This window comes from Bidens hawaiensis, unplaced genomic scaffold (assembly GCF_021521415.1).
Source record: "Bidens hawaiensis isolate Kalapana, Puna unplaced genomic scaffold, B.hawaiensis_p1.1 tig00013897_1, whole genome shotgun sequence".
NCBI lineage: Eukaryota > Viridiplantae > Streptophyta > Magnoliopsida > Asterales > Asteraceae > Bidens > Bidens hawaiensis.
In genome coordinates, this window is record NW_027492190.1 from 62,877 (window position 1) to 87,768 (window position 24,892).

Sequence of the window (24,892 nt, forward strand, 5' to 3'; positions counted from 1 at the left end):
GTCGTTTTTCTCCCAAAATAAATCTCAGTCATAATTCGCAAGCCCCCCCCCCCCCCCCATCACATGAGGGGCTGGTGCGTATTTGAAAAAATAATGGATAAAATTGCCTCTCACGTCAAAGACACACTGATGGTTTAACGACCAGACTTAATGAGATTAGTGAATTCAGGTTTAATTGCAAGTGAAATGAAACCATAGAGACGAAAATTGCATATTTGAAACCACTGGACTAAAATCGCATATTTGGACAAACCTTAGGGACGAAAACCGTAGTTCACTGAAATAAGTATTATAATAAAGAAAGAGTGAAAATGCATGTCTACCCCTGACTTAACGATTAAATTTAACGGAGTTAGTGATTTGGATGTAATTGATAAGAATTTGGATAAATGGAGGGTCCATATGCAAAAAACAAACTTTTTGAATAAAATTCGCATTATTATTTGACAAACCATAAGAACGAAAATGACATTTTACTCTTTAAATATATATTACTATGTATGTTAGCATGAAAATTGAAACACGTTGGTAGAATCATTGTTAAATTATTAAAAAATTGATTGTTATGTGTGACCCAACCCAACTCTGATTAAACCGAAAACTTTTTAATAATAGATAAACAATCCAAAAAATTTTTGGTCCATACCAAAAAGTTTCTAAGCCCACCACTATCTCTATCCTATACTAGTATTTGAACTTGAAGATTAACATGTATGTTTAAAGAACTTCGAAGACTATGATAACTTTATTAAAGTTTGGCGGTAAAAACGTAAACAGTTCAAGAAAAAGAGTTACTAAAGTTCATGCACTATACCCTCTAGATAAGTTTATTAAGCAAAGTGTAGTGGGCGAGTAATATAGGCGATAAATATTATTTTGGGGCGAGAACCCCGTCCCCAGGCGATATTGGGGTGATTTGTGTGTGTGTGTGGTGTTTGGGGGGGGGGGGATATTTGTCGCCGGTATATGTTTTCTTTTTTTATTATTATATATGTGATATATATATATATATATAGGGTATGGTTAATGTAAAAAACAATATTTTTGTGAGAAGAATAAGAATAGATCTAGGTCATTGGATCTATGATCTAGTGGTTGAGATTGGTAGTTTCTAAATAATTGTATTGTTTCATATTTACATTGTATAGTGTCATATTTAGATGGTTTGTTTTATTTTAAAGCTCTTCTCACACTTCTCACAAAACACTTGTTTTTATTTGAACTCTTTTATATATATATATATATATATATATATATATATATATATATATATATATATATATTGGGCTACAACACCACTACACCTCTAAAACAAAAACCAACCATTTGCTGACTGGGCGCCACATAGCAGGGCCGGCCAAAGGGTGTGGCAGGGTAGTCGACGGCCACATGCCCGATTTTTTTTTTTTGAATTAAATGTATTATGAAAAAAATTATGTATAATCAATGTTTCAACACAATTATATAACCACTAGCTTGGTCTAGTGGCAAAGATGTATGACATCTAACCAAGAGGTTGAGAGTTATAGTCTTATTTGAGAGATTTTTAAGTTTATTTTTAGGGATATTGGTTTTTAAATACTCTTAACTTTAACCCATTGGTAGATATCACTCTCAACTTACAAAATGTTACCCAACACTCCCAACTTTTAACATATTTTCTTCTGGCACTCCCGGGGTAACGAAACACTAACTTCGTTAGTGTTTGAGGGTAAAAAGTGTCATTTTTCAAAGTTCAAGGATTAAAAACAAAATTTGTTAATTATATATTACAACATCCCTCTCCTCCCAACCACCACCTCTCTTCCCTGCTCTTTCTTCCCCGCCGACAACCACCACCGCCACTGATAGCCACTAACCACCGCCAACAATCATCAATTACCCCTCTTCTTTAGTGTTTGTAATCGACCCGTATGAATTTTCATAAAGGTTCAAAATGTTAATTTTATTTTAGTCTTGTCCTGAATCAAGCAAAATTGTTTCGGTTTCAGTGTGGGCGAACAGCTGTGTTTTTTACCAGGTTGAAACAGGTATAGTTGGGTTAGGAATAAAAGGTAGTAGTAAATAAAATATACTATACCATACTAACAGAAATTACATGTACGCTATATCTATTAAACACAATCAAAAGAACAATTCCTGTAACAAAAAAAAAGGTCACATAGACATATCATTTATACAAATCGTTAGCAATAAGCACATAAGACATTCACACAATCCTTGTACAATAATTACACCACTAATTACAATAAAAATTTAGAATAAAACATATATGAATTAGGGTTAGTTGTAATTCAGACCGTAAAATCAGAGGAAGACAAAAAGATACAACATCAACACCGACTGGGATTCCAACTTCATGTATGCAGACGACGAAGTGCACAATGTTGATTAAGGAGGCAAAACAGGGGGGGTGGAGTCTGCATATGAAGCTCGTATCTGCGGCTTCATCTTAATAGTTTGAAATAAATCGGATGCGAATTAGGGCTTCAACTCATAAATACTGTTTTAAAGGAAAGCCAAATCGATGAAGCTTTGAGTTCTTTGAGAAGGAGAAGGAGAAAGAGAGATAGATAGATGGAAGGTGGTGGTGGTTGGTAGCTGTCTGTGGCGGTGGTGGTTGTCGGCAGGGAAGAAGGGTGATGGTTGGGTAGAAAGGGATGTAGGAATATATAATTAACAAAATTTTGATTTTAATCCTTGAACTTTGATAAATGACATTTTTTACCCAAAACATTAACGAAGTTAGTGTCTCGTTACCCCGGGAGTGTCAAAAGAAAATATGTTAAAAGTTGGGAGTGTTGGGGAACATTTCGTAAGTTGGGAGTGATATATACCAATGGGTCGAAGTTAAGAGTATTTAAAACCAATATCCCTTATTTTTATATAAAAGTTTTTTGCACAACTCAAATTCATAACCAAATAAATCCACTTAAAATTAAATTTTTTAAACCCAACAAAATGTTCATTTTACTTATGGCCCAATAAAATTTCCGCCTATGGCCCAAAAACAATTTCGCCTTCTCGAAACCGGCCCTGCCACATGACACAAAACATCTCATTTTGTAGCTCATCCACTACACATAGTCTTAGAGCATTCACATCCCATTCCATATATTTTCCCTATAATTTAGGTAAAAAACACCATTCCATAAATTTATCTATCATTTTCAAAATTCTTCCACATTCTATTCCCTATTCATATCCATAAATTAATTCTTTATTATTTTTTTCTCTTTTGTCTTATTATATAGTAAATGGTGATTGGGAGATATGTGATATATTATATGGTATGGATAAAAAATGAGTCCCTATATTCAGGGATTTACTTTAGTTGTCATATAACTCATCCATATAATAAAGAATAGATTGGAGAGGTGATTTTGATGGTTTTCTTAAAATTTATCCTAAATTATATGGATTTGATAACTTTAGAGAATGGGTTGAAAATGCCCTTAAAGCTCAAAGTAAATGAATAATTGGCACAATATCCAAAAAAAAGCTGTTATGCTTTCTATTTGGAAATATGTGAATAACTAACTTGTTTATTATTAAATTATAAACCTTTCGCTGTAAACTGATACAGTTGAAGTTGATCAAAGACAGCATGCAAATATAAGAGTATCATGATGGCGAATAATTAATCGAAAGAAACTCGAATACCGACTTGATCACTGCTAATACTGGCAGCAGTATGCAAGTGTCTTCCACCATACATAGTCCCAAAGCAACCTGAAGAAGTGATGACGGGAGGTTTATTTCGTGAAGATGAATCGATCAAACGACGAAGATGGGAAGAAAACTGGGATTTGGTAAGGACAGAAGTGTGCTTGATGAATTTGACTGAAGCCATGGACATGGATAATGAATTAGTCACTGCGAGCAAAACATATGTGCACATAATGGAAATTAATGATCAAATTGATAGAGGGTGTTTAAGATTCCTTATTTATATCAACTTATAACTTACAAATTTTTTGATAAAATAAATTATAGTTTCCGTGTCTATGTGGTTTGTCCAAATCTAAAGTTTTAGTCTAATAGTTTCAAATCTGCTATTTTCGTCCATGTGGTTTCATTTTACTTGCAATTAAACCTGACCCCACTAAACTCGTTAAATTTGGTTGTTAAACTCATTAGCGTGTCCTCCGTGAGCGGCAGTTTTGTTCTTTTTCTCCTCAAAAACCCCAACCCTAATTTGCAAGCCCCCTCGCGTGAGTGGCTGAGGTGTATTTGGGGAAAAATCTCAAAATGACCGCTCACGTGAGGGGCACGCTAATGGATTTAACGATCAAACTTCACGAGGTTGGTGGGGTTGGATTTAGTGAAATGAAACTACATTGACGAAAATCACATTTTTTAAACTATTGGACTAAAACCGCATATTTGGACAAACCACAGGGACGAAAACTGCAGTTTAATCTTTTTGAAAAGTTAATTAGTTGTATAAGGTGTTTAGCAAACCATAAGGCCTTGTGGAGAAGGCAAAATAAAGGGGTTTTGAGAAGTTAGGAATTTGTAACGTATTAACTTAATGAGTTTGATTTACCTATTACGTTACTCTAACCCTCAAAACTCATTACACTTATTTTAAAAAAAGAGTGTCCATATTAGTCATTTTGGTTTTCCCCAACATATAAGCTAATCCAAACATTTTTTTAAAAGCTTCTTTTAAGAATTTCATAAGTTAATAAGTCCTTTTAACATAAAGTCTTTTTTCTCTTAAATAAGCAATCCAAAACACACCCTTAATAGCCATCTTTTATTCAGTTGGATATTTTTTAGTAGAAACTAAAGACTTTGAAAAATCTACATATATTATTAAAGGAAAACATTATTCCACATTTCATTATCCAACTATGATGCCAACTAATACTATTACCATTTATAAAATTACTACAAAGTTACAAATGTAACTTTAAATGTTATATTAAATGAGGTTTTTATATATTTATTAGTTATAAAACTTTATTTAAGATTATTGATATTTTATGAATCCAAAAGGTATATATTATTTACGTATATTATTTTATTTAACTTTTTTGTTATATTTTTTTAGTCACTCGTGTATTACACGGACTATATACTATATTTAGCTATTCTAATAAAGTAAAATAATTGTAGACACGTGCCAGTTTGTGGTTAATCCTCACAATTTTTTCCCTTCAAAACTAATATATGTCATAGATCAATAATTATTCACTTTACATTTACACTCCATTTATATTATATTTAAAACATAATTAAATTATTCACTTTTCTTTAAACTCTATTTATATATATATCTATACACTTTTATAAAATTAAATATTTACATATTATACTACTATACATTGTTTGAATATATTTCACAACATACTTGGTGAAATACAAAAAACAACAAGAAGTCGTGTTTGTTAAATATTAAAAAATAATATAATTTTAAATGTTATCATTTACATATTATACTATATATATATATATAGAAAAGGGTTAAAATAAAAATACATAGTTTTATAGGAAGAGTAGGAATAGCAGGAATAGCACAAAATTTAGAGTTAGGAAACTATATAGCATAAATCCTTAATCCTAGGAAACTATTTGGTATTTAAAAAACTATCAATCTCAACCACTAGATCATAGATTCATTGGCCTAGATTTATTCTTATGCTTCCTAGAAAACTATTTATTTTTAATATAACTCACCCCTATATATATATATATTGTTGAAGATTGTTAATTAAAATAAAAAAAACTCTAATATGCTTTCAATTTACGAAGTAATTTTTTTAATCATTAAATTATAAATATATGTTTAAAAGTTGATCTGTTTTTTAAACATAAATCCATTCATCTATTGGCTTTTTTGTACATTGTCATATAAATTTATAAATTATAAATATATGATTTAAATGATTAAATCTATCTATTTATTTTTCGGTTAATTTAATAAACTATACATATATGTGTTAAATTGTAAGGATAATGTATACCAATCACTTTCAAATGTAAAAAAGTTTATCATATTTAGTTTCTTGGGTTTTTTATATCAAAGATTACATGGGTTTTTTGTGGAGCTTATATTTAATTGTTACGAGTTAAAAGTTGGTAAATTGATGGTTTGGTACAAATTAACTAAATTTGGCTCAAATTCGTGACGGTTAAAAAATAGGTAATCTGAATATTTTTAAAAATTTTGAGAATGCAAATAGATTTGTAGTCAAACTTGATACGTGTTCAAAGTTTTGACTTAAAAATGTAAAACAAATGAAAGTTACAATTTTAAATGTGATTGAGTTTTGAATTTATTTTAAGGACATTTTTGGAAATAGTCAAACGATTCAGGATTTTACACATTGAGTATTTTTTCCATGACAATAAAAATTTAAGAAAAAATGACAAACACTTCCGACATGCCAATTCCATACCTACCAATGCTTCTAACTTTTATTAAATTATAAACATTTGTGTCAACATTGATTTTCCATTAAATAGTGATCAGAATGTTGTATGTGAAACATTTTGTATAAAATTATGCTCAAGTGAAGCAAAACATTCACTAAATTGAACGGTTTAACCTGTTATTTTTTTGGCCAGTTTGTAAGGCCCCGTTACCGGTAGCCTACTTTCGTGTTGGATTTACTCATGAACGCAGTTCTAAATATCATAGTTAATTAAAACATTCGCGGAACATTAAAAACATTCAAACCATTACATTCCATAACAATAATTCTTGTCTTATCGAGCATTCATAGTCATTTAAAAACAAAACATAGTCTTTTAAAATAAAACATCATAGCAAAATCTTCAGATGCCAGCTTCGTCCAACTCTGCCATGTGTCCTCCTCAAGCTACCTGCCTCATTCTACTCACCTGCGTGCATACTAAAAGTCAGCTACGCTGAGTGAGTTCTAGTTAATCACATACTCATACAATACATTCTTACATTTCATACTTAACCTTTTAACTTTCTTTCATACACACATAAGTGCATACACTTTCATTCTTACCTTCATACTTTCTTTACATACATAATCATACATTTTATAGAGCCTTTCGCCCTATAACCTCACAGATATTATAAGGGTCTGGTCCCTAACATCACAATATTATAAGGGTCTGGTCCCTAACATCACAGATATTATAAGGGTCTGGTTCCTAACATAACAGATATTATAAGGGTCTGGTCCCTAACATCACAGACATTATTAGGGTCTGGTCCCTAACATCACAGATAGTATTAGGGTCTGGTCCCGAACATCACAGATATTATAAGGGTCCGGTCCCTCTTCGTTACCATACAACCATGCCTTTCCTTCGTTTGTTAACTTTATCGCATTCATACATATAAGCAAATACATTATACTTACCTTATACGTAACACTACGACCTGACAGTACGTGCAATATCCGAAGATCGTTCACGTGCTAACAAGCAATCATTCATACATTTCACATCATTCATATAAGGCATACACTTATCACTTAGGATAAGTGTATTAACAAACATATTGAGTATGCACACAGCCCCGAAAACATGACACAGAAGTGGGGCTAGAAACTCACCTGAATCCTGTTACGCTCTCCATTAATCGTTATTCCCTTCTTGAGCTGTGCACGGCTAACTGTATAATATTTACATGTATCAATTAACTACTACTACTCATGTTGTATTTCTATCTTTATATAACCCACGACGAACGGGGGTCCGGGGGCAGCGCCCCTGGCAGCGGGGTCTAGGGGCGGCAGCCCCTAGCAGGGTCCAAGGGGCAGAGCCCCTGGCTGGGGTCGAGCTGCCAGGTCAGCTTGGAAAAATTTTATTTCCATTAACTGTCTTAACACATTTTTCATTAGGTTTTTAATTTATTTTCTAATTTGCTAACTCCAGCGAACTTATCATTAAGCGAACTTAACAATAAGCGAACTTAACATTAAGCGAACTTAAAATTAAGCGAACTTATCATTAAGCGAAGTTAAGCATTGAGCGAACTTATCACCAGGCGAAGTTAAGGCTCGGCGAACTTAGCTTTAGGCGAAGTTATCATGGGCGAACTTATCAACAAGCGAAGTTAGCGATCGGCGAAGTTAATTAGTTAGGCGAACTTGCTTGCAAGCGAAGTTAGGCTTGCAGGCGAAGTTGCCCAGCTGCACCTCTGTTCAATCTTAATCCCCCAAAATCATCATCGTTTTACTGAGAAATCCATGGGTATGGTATTTGACTAACCCGCGATCATTCCTATGGTCGTTTTTGGATAAGGTTTGACTCGAAAACACGTAAAGTTTGGACCTTTAAGTTCAAAACGTTCAATACTAGTGTTATTTATTAATCGAGCCGTTTCCATTTTCGGGTTCGTTACACTCGTATTTATCATCAAGTTTACAACTTTATGTTTCGTTTATATCCGATCTATACTCGTTCTAAGTTTCAAGACTAAACGTCTATAAAAACGTAATCTTTAGGATCAAAACATACCTTTTATACGTTCGGTTGGTCGCGTTTTGCTTGGTTATCTTGTATCTAGCTCGTATATGAGAGATCTATTGCTATTCGATGTTCGTTGGTCGTTTCTGTGACATCTGCCCCGATCCGACCCGACCTAGGTACCCGTTTCTCTGACCCGATCTCTTTCTTTTATGATTTAGTATTTATTTATACTTATATTTTACTTTTAATAATAATATATATTTTCCTTCCCGCCTCTTTCTCTCTCTTTCTTTCCGCCGTCCCGTCCCTCTCCTTCTCTCTTTCCGCCTTCTTTTTCCTCTTGTCGCCGTCCCGCCCTTACGCCTTGTTTCCCTCTTTTTCTTCTAACTCTTTGCTTGTCCTTTGTTCCTTCCCGCCTAAGGTTGTCTGCGCAGCTCCACGCGCCAGACCCCTTACAAGGAATCCTGCGTGAAGACCACCTGTTACAGCGATACGCGAGACGAACTCTTCTCGCAGCGCGCTAAGAATTGTAATTCTTCTCGCAGCGCGCTAAGAACGGTAGTTCTTCCCGCGACGCGCTAAGGATTTGTAGTTCTTCTCGCAGCGCGCTAAGAATCGTAGTTCATCCCTCGACGCGTGAAGAATTTTAGTTCCTCCCGCGGCGCGCTAAGAAATGTGATTCTTCCCGCGACGCGTTAAGGTTGGTTCTGTCTGCCTTCGCGCTCGCGCACTTTTGCCTTCGCGCTCCAGCCTTCTCGCGCTGAACCCTTTGAGTTTTCTTCTGTTTAATCTAGCCGCTGCTTTTGTGTTGTCTTATCTTTTGTGCTGTTGACCTAATCTGCTCTATGTCTGAAAAGTTACTTTCGGCGCAGCATGCGCACCAACCCCATTGGTTGGCAGAAAAAGTGACTGACATTATCTTTTGAGATCTGCTTTTTCCATGCTTGACCAGTACCTTTATCTGAACCGCCCATGCCTTTTTACTGTTCCCTGTCAGCCTTTTTCTCTTTTTCCCTGCTGCCATATCTTTTGATATCTTTTGCTTTTGGAATCTTTTGCTTTTTGAGATCTTTTCCCCTTTTTCTAGGGATTGTGTTCCCTAGGGTTTCTCTATAAATAATAATGATATTTTTCCTAACACTACACACACAAACACTTAATCTCTCCTGTTTTCCTTGCTCTCTGCCGCCTCCCTCTCTGCCTCCGTATTCCTCCCTGTTCTGCCCTGCTTTTCCGGTAATATATAATATATATAATAATTTACTTATTAATTATGCTAACTTATAATCAAGACTTAAAACAAATCGTTAAAACAATAATATTTAATTATAGGTTAACTTGTGCTTGTTTAAAGTTGGTTCTTGCTTTATCTTACACCGCATCGTTTATCAAGTGAGTAATCTCGTACCTAATCCCTTTTTGCTTTTAATGTTTTGGGATGTTCATGTGTTCATACAAACTTAGAGTCTTAAACTTGTTTATGAGCTTTAGTCGCGCAGTATCCCATGTGTTGAGGACGTTTACTTGGCTGTTTATTTGTATGTGTGTATCATTAACCGCTTTGTTCGGCCTATTCCGCAGTTTTCATGGATCCATTAGATGAACACGGGAGACCTATCGTTTACGGTTTTCTTTGTTTACACTTGCACAGATGTTTTCTCGTTTTTGTGCTCAATTGGGAGCACGGATTGAACTATGAACTATGAGCTATGATCTATCTAGGCTTGATCACAATCTGATTGCACCCTTGTTAAACACCAGACATACACGTGTTGCGCGCAGATTTATTGTTACCTATGTATTGTATTAAACTTGATTTCTCACCAACACGCAAGTGTTTGACGTTTATTTTAACACATGTTCAGGTTTGCAGTAGCTGTTTTGGAGCTTGTGGACACATAGGAAGTTTCTTTATTTTGGACCTAGATTAAAATGTATCAAGACAAGTTTTTGCTGTTCGAATATTATAATTTATAATATATTGATTTATGATGTTTTATGTTATCTTGTGTTTACCCTGCGCGTGCGCGAATGAATGTATTTATTAAATATTGACACCCAATAGTGTCACGAGTAATGAAACAATATGTGGCGCCCCGATGTATAATCCGCCTTTGGTCGGGGTGTTACAGTTTCACCCTCTTCCTCTCTCTCGGCCGTAAATAGTAATAAGGAGGTGTGTGTGTGTTTTTGAGTGTGTAGAGATTTATGAAAGATGGAAATGATAGTTAGGGTTTTAGGATGGTTTAAGGGGATATTTATATCCCTTAAAACCCATGGACCTAAAGCCCATTTCCTTTAATCCATCTTAACCAGTCCAAGTCCATGATCTTTTCCTCATTAGACGTTAGTTAATATTATTAAACGCACGACAATTTAACGCAACTTTCTTTATTTATTAGAATATTTAGGATGTTACACAGTTGGCATAGTCGAGAAGTCCCTCAAATTTATTCTAATATTTTTCATGATATAGCTCAAGACTATTATTAAATGAGAAGTATTCTCCGAAATTTGTTCATAACCAACTTTCTTTTAATTATACATGAGAATAAATTTTCAATAGATGGAGTGTTATTGTGTATGTTTTTACACATGTATTATTTTTTTTATTAAGTTCATTTTTTTTTTTTGAAAAATCATTTTGTGATATAAATGAAATCAATTTATGTATAATGATACAAGCATAGATGTAATACATTTTTCTATGTACATCGTGTATTGCTTTATTTGTAACTTAATTATTTAGATCATCTTGTGTGTTATACTGGCTCTAAAACTAGCATATATATATATATATATAGGGTCGGGTTAAAATAAGAAGTAATCTGGTGCGTTATGTTGATCTGATGGTGGACATGGAAAGTTGTTTATTGTGAGGTGTGTTTTATTTTAGTTGCGGTGTGTTTTATTAGATCTAATGGTGAAAACACACTTTCTACACTTCTTAGGAAAAAACTACTTCTTATTATAACTTTGCTATATATATAGGGTGGGGTTAAAATAAGAAGTGGAGTTTGTCTAATAAGCGTAAGAAGTAATCTGGCGCGTTAGAAATGTTGATCTGACGGTGGATATGGATCTGGTATGTTTTATTTTAGTTGCGTTGTGTTTTATTAGATATAATAGTGAAAACACATTTTCTACATTTTATAGGAAAAACTACTTATTATAACCTTAATATATATATATATATATATATATATATATATATATATATATAATAGTAATTGGTTCAAGGATATTGGAAAATAATCATATTCTATACCCGAATAACCTCACATAATTTTCTTTTTTTTAAATTAATTAATTTTTTTATATAGATGATAGTGTAACTTATAGATGTTTCCTGATATTGGACGTTCTTCGCATATCGTGAAGATAACAAGTGGATTCTTCATGACACGCAAAGAAAAGAGAATTCCGGAACCCATGGTTCCTTCACATGTCGCGAAGGCCGGGAGGTCCCCTTAGCAACGCACGAAGCACAACCAGACTCTAAAACTTTATCTTTAAACACCTTTGACCCCCAATCTTTGAGTAAAAATATGTAAAATTGAGTTTTCGATCTAGTTTGAAATATTTCAACATTATAAACAAATATAAATATAAATAACGTAAATGGATACGAATAATACTTTCTTATCCACAAATTCAAATCCAAAAATATAAATAAATAAACGGGTTTGATTTTCGAGTTCACAAATTAACAAATGTCACATGTAACAATAGTTGTCAAAACCTGCAGAAAGCAAGTGTATATATAGAAGTGATTAACTCATCACTTATTTGATAAATTTGGTATATACAAAACTTATAGCATCGCTTATTTGATTTATATTCTATGAATGTTTTATACACCTTAGTTTTTCGAGACATTTTATGGTAATTATTTTTTTAATTGATTAATAGTACTTGATACATATATGGTGGGTTTTGGGGCGATTATACATGGTGCGTATTTTTATTAAGCTAACTGGTATACAAACGATCTTTGATGATATTTTACCTTTTTTTTCCTTTGATATATATAGTAGTAGGAATCAGAAGTACGAAATTTCTACAATCGAGTGACTCAGAAACCCACTATTATACATGTAATTATTCTCTTGTCCTAGTATCTTTCTAAGTTTAATGCTTTATTTTGTTATATATCTATTATATATATAAAGAGAAGTGAGTGTGGACTCAATGAATATAGCCCACCTTTTTTATTTAATTATAACAAGTTTCATTATTAAATTTGAGGGAAAAAAAACAAATGTGTAAAACTAAAATTAAGGGGAAAAAAATGAACCAAAACTTTTAACCAAAGTATATATGTGAAACTTTTGTGAAAACATATAACAAATCAAAACTTTTAACTAAAGTTGAGCGGTCGAAAATTATATATATCAAACTTTGGTGGCAAAAGTTTAATAAATCATCGTTGAAAGTTGAAAATATTTAGATATATAATAATGTTATAAAATACTTTATATTGAAAACACATCCATGATCCTCACATGAGTATTACACGATTTTGCATTTGAGTTAAATAATTATAGAATAGTTAAGTTAACTAGAAAACAACAAATTTTCTAGAATACCTACTTTAGTAAATTAAGTATTGTTTCCTTTATCATATATATATATATATATAGTCGAGATACTATACAATAATGCCTTAACGTACGATAGATACGCGAGACACTTAAATGCAAAAAACAAAAGGCAAAAAATGGCGAGCCGGTGTGAGCCGATGTGAGTTTTGAGTGCGTGTACATTATGTACGTGAGGCTTTCCACAACCTTGCGTACGTAATCTATAACTAGATGGGTGCCCGCGCGATGCAGCGGGGAATACGGACATTGGTAATTACATTATAGATTTATGGGTGTTCGTCATTTCGTTTGTAATTGTGAAACCATTTATTGGTGTATGTAGATTCATAGTTCTTATTTTAAACTTATTTTAATATCGAAGTACAAACGAAACGGAACCTAACCATTGTTAATGGATTTTGTTGGGTAATTTGCAACGGTTTAGTTTCAGATTTGGTGACCAAAAGCCGTTAATAATGGCTTGGCTCATGGTTTAATTTAACCGGACGACAAACGGCTATATGTAAAAAAAATTTAACTGAAAAGAAACTATGACAATATCATACTCAAATTAAAGAGAATTAAATGCTCGTTTTTATGGTGCACTTTTTAAAAAATAATATTAACGTGTGAAAAAGTTATAACCGTTAAAATCGTTGGGGTATTTGGGTTAAAGATGAAATTACGAAGAATAAATAGTTAAAAGACAAATGACCAAAGTTATAACTATTTCTTAAATTTGCAAAATATGATTAAAGTTAAAGGGGCATTATTGTAACTATTTTGGTAAATAATTGAACACACGTGAGATTTAATGTTAGAATGACCAATTTGTCCTCATTTTAGGTTGTATCATGTGCTTGAATGTTTGTAAATACCTTAAAAAACCACCGTCTTAATTTGCCCTTCTTTGCTATATTATATATAGTATAGATGATGGTGTGAGTTATGAGTGGATTTTTTTCTAGTAGAATAGTTAGTGCGGATTAAAGATGGTCTGTAAGAGCTCGTCAAAATGGATTTAGGTTCAAAATGGGTTATTTTGTTTATCTACAGTTAATTAAAAAAATTTAAGTTTTTGGATATCAGATATCTAAAATATCCAAAAATTTTCAAAATAACTATCCGAATTCGAAAATTCGGATATTCGAGATTCGGATATCCGAAATTTCGGATAATTCAGATTCAGATATTTGGATTTGGATTCGGGTTTTTTAACGCACCAGTCCAGTCCACCACCACCTAACCATTGCCACTGTCGTCTCCACCGCTATTACCATTTTATTTTATCTTGGTAAATTTTCTTTTTTAAGGTAGGAGTTATTTTTGGTCATTTATATTTCATTCATATTTCCTTTTATCTACCAATAGCAAACACAAATTATTATTTTTATTTCTATATGTTAATAAAATAAGACAAATAAATGGTTCTTGTTTATTTCATTCCACTGCATTTCATTTCATTCTTTTTTCCATCCATTAACCTATACCAACCATCCACCTATAAAATATATATAGGGTTTAAAGCATAAAGATGTTGAAGTAGGTCGTCTAACTTAACGCACTCGTTATAAAATTATTTTTATTAACTACCGTCAATTTGTTTCGGTTATCAAAGATGATATAGCTTAATTGGTTTTTTTGTATATTTCATTTTGTACGAATCTTATAAACCAAAAAGATACCAAAAATAGTATAAATTACTAGAAAACGTGTTCCAAAAAATTAGAAGGTAGCTAACTCGTGGGAATTAAAAACAAATAAACAAAACATAGGATAAAGTTAAATACAAAATTCAATAAAATTGAGAAAGGTGAAAAAAAATCTAATCCATTGATCTTAAATTTGGACGATGGAGATTAATTTAAGAATAAAAATTGATAAAAAGAGCATGAAAGTAATAACTCACTTCTGATGATTTTCTTTCTCCACATGGAAGGCACATGTCAATTCCTGCATCATTTTAAAACGTCAATAACTTTTTCATGAGACATTTTTTTAGAATTTTTTTTACCATAATATTAAACGTTTTTTTATCTTTAATATGAATATCATATTATTATATAAAAAAAAAAAAAAGTTAATGGTTTTTTTATATTTTGTTATTTGGTTGTTCATTGTGTTTTTTAATTAAGCTTTTCTATGTATTGTGTTATATATTTTGGTCATTGTGTTTTTCAATTGGTACTCATATTAAATATAAAAATTAAAACAGATATAGTCATTATGTTTTTATGCTCAACATTTGTCTTTCTACTTATCATTATGTTTTAGTCATTGTGATCAACATTCACTTAAGTTGAGAAATAGTATTACGTTCATTGTGTATTACGTTCAAGTCATTGTGTAATATGTAGATTCCATTGTGTTTTACGTTTTAGGTCATTGTGTTAAATGTATTTACCATTGTGTTTTACGTTTCAAGCCATTGTGTTATATGTATTCATCATTGTGTTTTACGTTTCAGGTTATTGTGTAATATGTATTTATCATTGTGTTTTATGTATTAGATAATTCGTTGATATTTTTCATTATATTTACATATTATTACAAAATGGTGTTATTAGTATTTTGAAAAACACAATGATCAGTTGAAAGACACAATGGCGAAAAAAACACATTGACAAACAGAAAGACACAATGACGAAAAAAGACACAATGTCAAGAAAAAAAGACACAATGACGTATTTTTTTTAAATTTTTATATAATAAAATCATACTCATATTAAAAATAAAAATACTTGTTATTATGGTGAATTTTAATTTTTAAAAAAAATTATCATTTGAAAAAGTTATAGACGTTTAAAAATGATGGAGGAATTAACATATGACTTGCATGTGGAGATATAAAATGTGTACTATTACTTTTATATCATTTTTCATTTGACCTCTACTTGACACATATCAATTAATTATGACTTTCACACTTGTTACACTTTTTAGAATAACTCATCTCACAAAATATAATCCATCAAAAATCAAACCTTAATGCTTTATTTCGGAAGAGTAAAATTATAAGTACAAATTAGCTACGATAAATCAAATTTTAAACTCGAATTATTCGATTTAGGTTATTTTGTAGCCTACTAATAACGTCTTCACCATGGTTATATTCTAATTCAACATAGATAGCCCCATGTTCTAAGTGACTTGCATATATATACGTAGAATTAGTTTGTTAAGTCAAGAGTACTGTTTTTGTCCATTAACTTGCACGTGAACTCAAAAGATTTTAAAGAAACATAAGTTTGGCTGGGTGGGGCAGCATACGGGTACCAGTCCATGTTTTGTGGTTCTTCAAGGGCGCCTTCTAGGTTCCAAGTTAGTCAGTCTCATCGGCGCAAATAGACAATTGCCTCTTTGAGCGCCACCAAAGTAATGGTGCCATTCTACTATTTTGCTTGCAACCCAAACAAATTGACTCATGTGGAGGATGAGGGCGTCAAAGAGGTCTCCACAACACTTAGTCTAAATATGTTAGCATAGGGTAGTTGATGGAAGTTTAAAATGACCAAATTATAGGGTAACGGATGTTTTAGAAAGAAACACCCCTCCCAATATGGCAATATCTCACCCTTATGCGGGTTGGCTCAACCATTTTGGAGGCCTAAAACGAAACGAGAATTCGAGGCATTTTTCGAATTTTACTATTACGAAGAAAAATAACTAACCACGAATATGTTTGTCGTTTCAAATAACTTAAGGGTAACGTTTATCATTTAATATGTTTTTAGTTTAACTTTGGTCTAATTTTCATCATTTGATATGTTTTTAGTTTAAATTGAAATCATTTTTCAAATTGAGGTCTAAAGCTCTAATTTAATTTTACTCTTTCAAGAGACATCCTTACACTTGTGTGTAAATCAAGTAATCGTGAACCTCAAACCATTATTCTAATATGATATGCTAGGAAATTAAAGAATAAAGTACGTGACACATTAAGAAGTGTGTATATTAATATATAATATATGAACGCCATCCCAAAAAATATTACACATATAATGAACGTGTGTGTATGTTATATTATATTAACTACAAATGAGTAGGCATCTATATAAATAAATAAATAAATAAATAAATAAATAAATAAATAAATAATCAAGCTAATTTTCCATGTTCCCTTAATTTTAGAAGAGATGTGAGAATGATAACCATTACATTCATATCAATTTATTATGTTTTGACCTTTTATTTTTAGTTCAGAAAATGAATAATTCAACATATCTCAAAGGCAAACCAATATGTATAAATATGATTTATAACTAAAGTTTTAACTTTTGTTTTTTTTAAAATGTGATAAAATTGATCAAATAGTAGTTTATGTAGTGTATTTTAAAAAATAATTTATATGATTTAGGCTTTGGAACATAAAACCTTGATGGGCCTAAAGTAGCCAACCATTTTTAAGGAATTAAGGGCTGACAGATAGAGGTGAAAAAAAAACCTGAACTCGGATCAGATCCGAAATAAAAACTCGGAACCGGTTTTTTAATACCCGAACCCGTACCCGACCCTGCCCGTAGGGTACGGATAGGGTATGCATTTCGGTACTAAAACCCGAACCGGACCCGATTTGTACCCGGTAATACCCGAAAACCTGAATCGTTCCATACCCGAAACCGAGTTTTTCCATTACCCGAAATTGGGTATTTCAAATACCCGATGTATACCAAAAAAATACCTTAAAAATACCCCTAAAAACCAAAACCTTTTAAAAAATCCAATCTATACACGAAAAATACACGGAAAAACGCCAAAAAAAACCCACAAATAGGGTTTTTTCAATATCCGAAAATAGGGTATTCAAATACCCGGTTTTATACCCGACCCGAACCCAATGCATGGAATATGGTTTTTAGAGGCAATACCCGGACCCAAACCCGAACCGAACCCGGTTCCATACCCGAACCCGAGTATTTGAAAAACCCGATTCATGCACATCTATAAATGGAAACTCTCTTATGTCTATTAAATATTTTGTTAGACAATTTACCTAGAGTCATTCTTTTTACTATTTTAAAGATTTTTCTTTCCATTTTTGTTAAATTAAGTATTTTTAAATACAAACCTTTCACGTTGTATTTAGTCAAATAGATAAATCAAATCTACTCAAGCATCTATTAAATATTTACCCAAAAAGCTTTTGGTCCGGTAGATTTAAAATGCTTGATGAAGATTCAAATCCTCACTTGCGGTGCTGAAAAAAATCCGTCAGACAGATATTTAATCAATCTAATCTAGTGGCATAGATTAACTACGAATATTAACCACAATTAAAATACGTTAAAGATGACAAATCATTCATAGTTCATGGACCAAAAATGTAAATATTTATCCTCACCCGCTCATTCTCACACACGGTTTCACACTCAAAAACACACACTCACTCACTATGCTAGTCTCCGATCAGTCCATATTCTCCGGCCACCGTATCGGCCATATCCACGGCGTCGTAAACAGTTCCGTCAAAATCCGCCGGAAAATCAGTCGGAGAAACAACATTTATTTCAAATTTTCGAATTCTAGTTTCAATTCGATTAGCGGTTGTGATAATTTTAGTAAGTCTGTGAGTAATAATAATAATAATAATAATAATGCGGTGAACGGGAATGTTAACGGAATAAGTGCTGAGGAAGTGGTGTTGTATGAAGAAGGCGGGAGGAAGAGGAAAGTGAAGTGTGAGGTGGAGGTGATATCGTGGAGAGAGCGTCGGGTGAAGTCGGAAGTTGTAGTCGATGCGGATGTCGATTCGGTGTGGAACGCTCTTACAGATTACGAAAGGCTTGCTGATTTCATACCTAATCTCATTTTTAGGTAGTCGTTCAGTGGTGTTCGTGAACGTTCAATAATGATAATGTGTTTGTTTACGTCTGTTTATGTTTGTTCGTTAAAGGTTTTAATATATATATGAGTATTATGTGATTAATTTATATAATTATATGTAAATTAACATATGAATATGAATGTTAAATAAACACCAATACAAATTTGGTAGCTAGATCAAACCGTTGACACTGACCATTCTCGGTTAGACAAATAAAATAAAACATTGTTTGTGTTCATTTGTGTTTGTGAACTGTGAAGCGTTCACGAACAAGAAATTTTGGTCTTTTAGGTGTTTGTGAACCGTTCGCTTGTCTGGTAAAAGGTTAACGGACAAACATGAACAAGGCCTTGTTCGGTTTGGTTTGTTTATAGCACTATTGATACTTGATATTATTATCGTTAGTGCGAGAATTCCCTGCGCTCATCCAGGACGAATATGGTTGGAACAGAGAGGTTTGCAGAGAGCATTATGTTGGCATATTGAAGCTCGTGTTGTTTTAGATCTTCAAGAGTTTCCAAACTCAGTAAGTATCTATTTAATGTGTTATTAAATTTGATATGTTTCTGTTTTCGGATTGGTATCTGGAAAATTCATACTTATACAATCTGATTCTAAATTCTAATGCTAACTGTAAAAATTTCTCGTAGTTCAGGCTAATGGTCGTGAACTCCACTTCTCGATGGTTGATGGAGATTTTAAGAAATTTGAAGGCAAATGGTCTGTCAAATCAGGAAGAAGGTATACTCATATTCTGGTTATACCTAAAACAAATAATATTATAAACTGTTATTCTGTTAAATACATTAGCAATTCTATCATTTGCAGGTCTTCAACAGCAATTCTGTCTTATGAAGTTAATGTAATACCAAACTTCAACATTCCTGCAATATTTATGGAGAGAATTATTCGATCTGATCTTCCTGTTAATCTTCAAGCTATCGCACGAAGATCCGAGAGAAATTTTGAAGGAAATGAGAATATAATCACAGATGTTTATTCAGCTACACAATCTGCAACTTCAACCACCATAGATATTGATGGTAACCTGGATAAGAATATCCCTACTGTAGCTTCCAAACAAACTGTTGAAGTAAACAATAATTGGGGAGTGTTTGGCAAAACATGCCAAATTGACAGCCCATGCAAGGTGGATGAAATTCATCTTAGAAGATTGATGGCCTATTGGTAAGTGACTTAAAAATTATTAATAGACATGCAAGCTATTATGTTTGTTATTATTAATAATGACTTTGTGTACAGGAAAATGGAGGTGTTCATCGATGTGTTTTTGCTAGCATAACTGTGAAAGCTCTGGTTCGTGAAGTGTGGAATGTTTTGACTTCTTATGAGACCCTTCCTGAGTAAGTCGTATATCTTTACTATGGTTGAAAGATATAAAGCTAGAGTTGTTATATAATTATATGTACTTAATATTGTTATATGGTTTTCGTTTCTTGCAGGATAGTTCCAAATTTAGCTATTAGCAAGGTCTTAGCACGAGAAAACAACAAAGTTCGGATTCTTCAGGTATTTTTGGTTTTACTTCATAGGATCACATATAGGCTTGTAATCGAACTGAACGAAGGAGCGTGTTCGTGCTCGTTTGTTAGGAAAAAACATGTTCGTGTTTGCTCGCTCGTTAGCAGTATAAACAAACAGTTAGCGAACGTACATAACTAAACATAGATGAATATATTAAAACTAGACTAAATCAAATGGGCCTAAAGCATTTAAATAAATATATTAACGAGTGAACTTTAAGAAACGTGAAGTGACCAATATAAATGAACGCAAATGAACGAACATAAACAAATTTGTTTCATCATGCAGGAAGGATGCAAGGATTGTTGTACATGGTACTTCATGCGCGTGTTGTCCTAGATTTATGTGAATTCCTTGAGCAAGAAATAACATTTGAGCAAGTTGAAGGTGATTTTGATTCGTTTAACGGGAGATGGATCCTTGAACAACTTGGCAATCACCACACGCTATTGAAATACAGTGTGGAATCAAAGATGCATTCGGGTTCGTTACTTTCAGAGGCCATCATGGAAGAGGTGAGCTATCTTGTTTTTTGAAGCTTCTTTGGCTCAATGGAGTTGTAAATAGAAGTGGCAAGATTATTGGGTCGGTCAACGGGTTAAAGCTAGGTGTGTATACGGGCTGTTCATGTGCTAATCGAGATCGGCTTGCTAAAAGCTCGAACCAAGTTGAGCTTACACGAGCTCGAGCCTAAAATTAAGCTTGTTTAATAAACGATCCCAAGTCTAAGCTTCGGTTATTACGCTTGACATGACTTGCGAGCCCAAACAAGCTTATTATTTATATAACTTTTATTTAGATTTAATTACTTGAATGGTCCTTTTAATTTTCCCAAATTGCAAGTTTGGACCTTAAGTTTGAAAAATTACAAGTATGCTACCTATTGTTTCATAATGCATTTAAAATGACTAAAATACCATCATCATCATCATCATCATCGTACTCAGTATATCCCACCAATAGCAAAGCTATGGTAGGGTCTGAGGAAGGTAAGATGTAGACAGCCTTACCTCTACCCTATAAGGATAGAGAGGCTGCTTTCGGTGAGACCCCCGGCTCGATAGTAGTTTTGCATCAAGCCTTGGACATAAGGCACATAGCACTCAATCATCGGGACACCGGCTGATCGGTGCATGTACCCTTGTCTTTCGGCTATCAACGCCACTACATGATGCCTGATTAACCGTCCGTCACTTTTAACGTTATTTTCACGAGATTAGTAAAATAACGTCAAAATTAGTGCAATTTCACTTTTGCCCACCCGAGGGTTCACACATATATACATCATATGTGCGCACCACAGGCAGGGCTAAAATGACTAAAATACCCTTAACACTAAAAGAAAAAAAATAATAAAATGTAAATCATTATAACAATTTAATTAGTTATTAAGAAATTAGCCGAGCTAAAGCTTGAAAAGTACTCACGAGCCAAGCTCGATCTTTAGAATTAGAATTCGAAACTAGGTAAAGTTCGGGTTCGGCTCAGCTAACTTGGCTCGTTTACACCCCTAGTTGAAATTGGGCGTATTTCATCTGAAGGTTAACTTAGCTAGGCACTAGGTTGGGTTGACATGCGAACACTTTTTATTCCATCTTTCAGGTTGTTTATATATCATTACCATGTTAGTTGCAATTTAGGAGGTTGCATGCATCAAAAATAGGTGTTGGGCTAATCTCGAACTTTTTAAACTCTTTTCTCGCCTAGTTTGTTAATTTGACTCGTCTGAGATAAAAGACAACCCAAATTCTAATACATTTATGTTCATTGTTTTAAACATAATTTCGTTTTATAATTAGGTTATCTATGAAGACCTCCCATCAAACTTATGTGCAATTCGCGACTACATTGAGAAAAAAGAATCACAAACTTATGTTGAAGTATGTAACGATACATCACAAACACGCGACAACGATATCAGATCCAATATCAAGCATATTAGTGACATTCCATCAAAACAATCATCAAAAAACAATGATGAAAATCCTTCTAGACGAAGACACCGGGTTGTTGGCTTACATAAAGACATTGAAGTACTCAAAACCGAGCTTCTTAAATTCATTTCAGAACACGGGCAAGAAGGGTTTATGCCAATGAGAAGTCAGTTAAGAAAACATGGAAGATTTGATATGGAGAAGGCGATTTCACGAAGAGGCGGTTTTAGAAAATTTGCTTCATTGATGAATCTTTCACTTGCTTACAAAGACCCTAAACCAAAAGGGTACTGGGATCACCTTGAGAATTTAAAAGAAGAGGTCAGCTTTGAACTTTTACCATGATTGTTATTATTATTCTTTTTCTATAATCTGATTATTATAATGATTTTCGCATTCGCAGATTAGTCGTTTCCAAAAGAGCTGGGGGATGGATCCCGCCTATATGCCCAGTAGAAAATCGTTTGAGCGTGGAGGTAAACCATTTTTTTATCAAAACGTAGATGAAAATAAGAACGTCGCAACGACGTATGCGGAATTTAATAGAACATCATATTTTAAAAAAGTTGTGAACGGAAAGAAAGCTCGTGAGAGTGCCACTTGTCCACGTTTGGTTGGCTAAAGAAAAGTAAAAATATTAGAAAAGTCTACGGTTTAAATGGTAAGTTTGAATAAAGTGAGGTGGGCTTATTGTAACTTTTTAAAGGGACAAAAAATAAAATCCAAAACCAATGCATTAGTTGGTAGTTGACTGGTTGTGGCATGTGCTTATATTTGTTATACCAATTGAACATTTGAACAGCAAATAATTTGTTCCAAGTTTTTTATTTTGGAGTAAGATCGAACAATGGCATAGATACTTATGGAATCAATATATTTTTTACATATATATTTAGATGTTCTTAAGATTTGTGAATGCATGGAAATCTATATAATGTTAAAGTTTATGCCTTTTGTAGGTCGCTATGATATAGCACGGGCATTGGAGAAATGGGGTGGTTTACATGAAGTTTCACGTCTTTTGTCACTTAAGGTCAGACATCCGAACAGAATGAGAAACAACGTTAATGATGGAGAGAAAGCGACGTCTAAACCTGATGTTTCACAGGACACGGAGAAGTGGATGGTGAAACTTAAAGACTTGGATATAAATTGGGTAGAATAGCAAGTGTTTATTGGATCGTTAATTTGGTTATTCAGATTTCTAGTCTGATATATAGATAAATAGCTAATGTGTGGACTTGTATGTAGATATAATAAACAAGTTGAACTTAAACGAGATCAAAGGAAAGAAAAAGAATTAATGTAGAAATAAAAGTAAAATTCCAGCATCAAATCGGTCACATATACATGAAAATAATTTAGTTGCAACTGAAGTTATATTTCAGTCACAAATCGGTTGTAAAATTGTGATAAAATAAAATAAATTTAAATTTCAACAATAAATTGGTTGCAAAATTTTCATAAAATTGTTGAAGTTAAAAATAAATTCTTGTTGTATTTGTCGCGTCATTTTTGACCTAATTAACTTTGATTGCAAAAATAAAATATAATTTAATTATAATTGAAGAGATATGACCCGGGTTCATGAATAGATTCAGATCCGACACTAATTAATTGCACGATCTATGTGGTCTCCAAAATGACAGAATATTCCCTATCCATCAATAGAATTCAAGCAATCAGTATCGGCGATCTATTAGTTTGTTCACTAGGTGGGGATCGAGAACGTCATTGATGACCTCGGCCCTAAAACTCCACAACTATATATAGCACATAAGATGAAAGACTAATGTGTGCTCTCATTCCCACTTATATTCACACTCTTGTAATGATCTTTTCTCTATAATGAACCAAGTAAATGATTTTCATACTAGATGGTAGTCACAGGGGGAACCCTATTTCGTGATGAGGCTCACGGTGTTTTGTTTTGTAGGATTAAAATTGGCATTTGCAAGAAGATTTGGTATGAGATATATTGTTTAGAAATCGACTTTATAATTATTGTTGCGAATAACATATTTTTTTTCACTTTTTTTTGTTATTTTATAATATAAATTTATAGATTGAAGCGTTTTAATTAGGTTGGAAGACCTGAACTTGAGCGTAAATCAATAGTCAAAAAAGAGGTTTTATATTAGGAAAAGTAAACTTTGATAGGTAGACGTTAATTAATAAATAAATGCTTAAATGTTAAAAAAACGAAAAAGGTTGATTTCAATTTAGGCGGTTGCTTTTGCAACGTTTTTGGTATTCCATTTTATGATTTTATCACATTTCATGTAGGGTATGTTTGACAAAACTAGCTGGTAGCTGTAGCTGGAAGCTGTTGGCTGGAAGTGGGAAGCTGGTGGCTGGAAGCTGTAGCTTTTTAGATAAATTTATATGTTTGGCAGAGTAGCTGGAGCTTTTAATAAAACGTATAAAATTACTAAAATGAGCATAATTGAAAACAATTAATAGTAAATGTATTTATTTTGGAATGTTATTTAAGTAAATTAACATACTAAAAGCTTGTAGCTCTTTCTAAACGCTACTAGTAGAAGCTTTAAACTTTAAGCTTTAAGCTTTTTCTCCTGACCTAAAAGCTTCAAGCTCCTTGA

General features: G+C 32.9%; 1 pseudogene across 1 annotated transcript; it reads left to right on the forward strand.

The window, feature by feature from the left end:
* The first annotated feature begins 18,341 nt into the window (after nt 1-18,341).
* Nucleotides 18,342-23,675, forward strand: LOC143545324 (uncharacterized; annotated as a pseudogene). Its single transcript, XR_013137406.1, has 10 exons — nt 18,342-18,800; nt 19,216-19,336; nt 19,466-19,551; nt 19,639-19,998; nt 20,074-20,174; nt 20,274-20,340; nt 20,644-20,870; nt 22,155-22,610; nt 22,693-22,765; nt 23,249-23,675. The product of XR_013137406.1 is annotated as an uncharacterized LOC143545324 (transcript).
* The last annotated feature ends 1,217 nt before the right edge of the window (nt 23,676-24,892 follow it).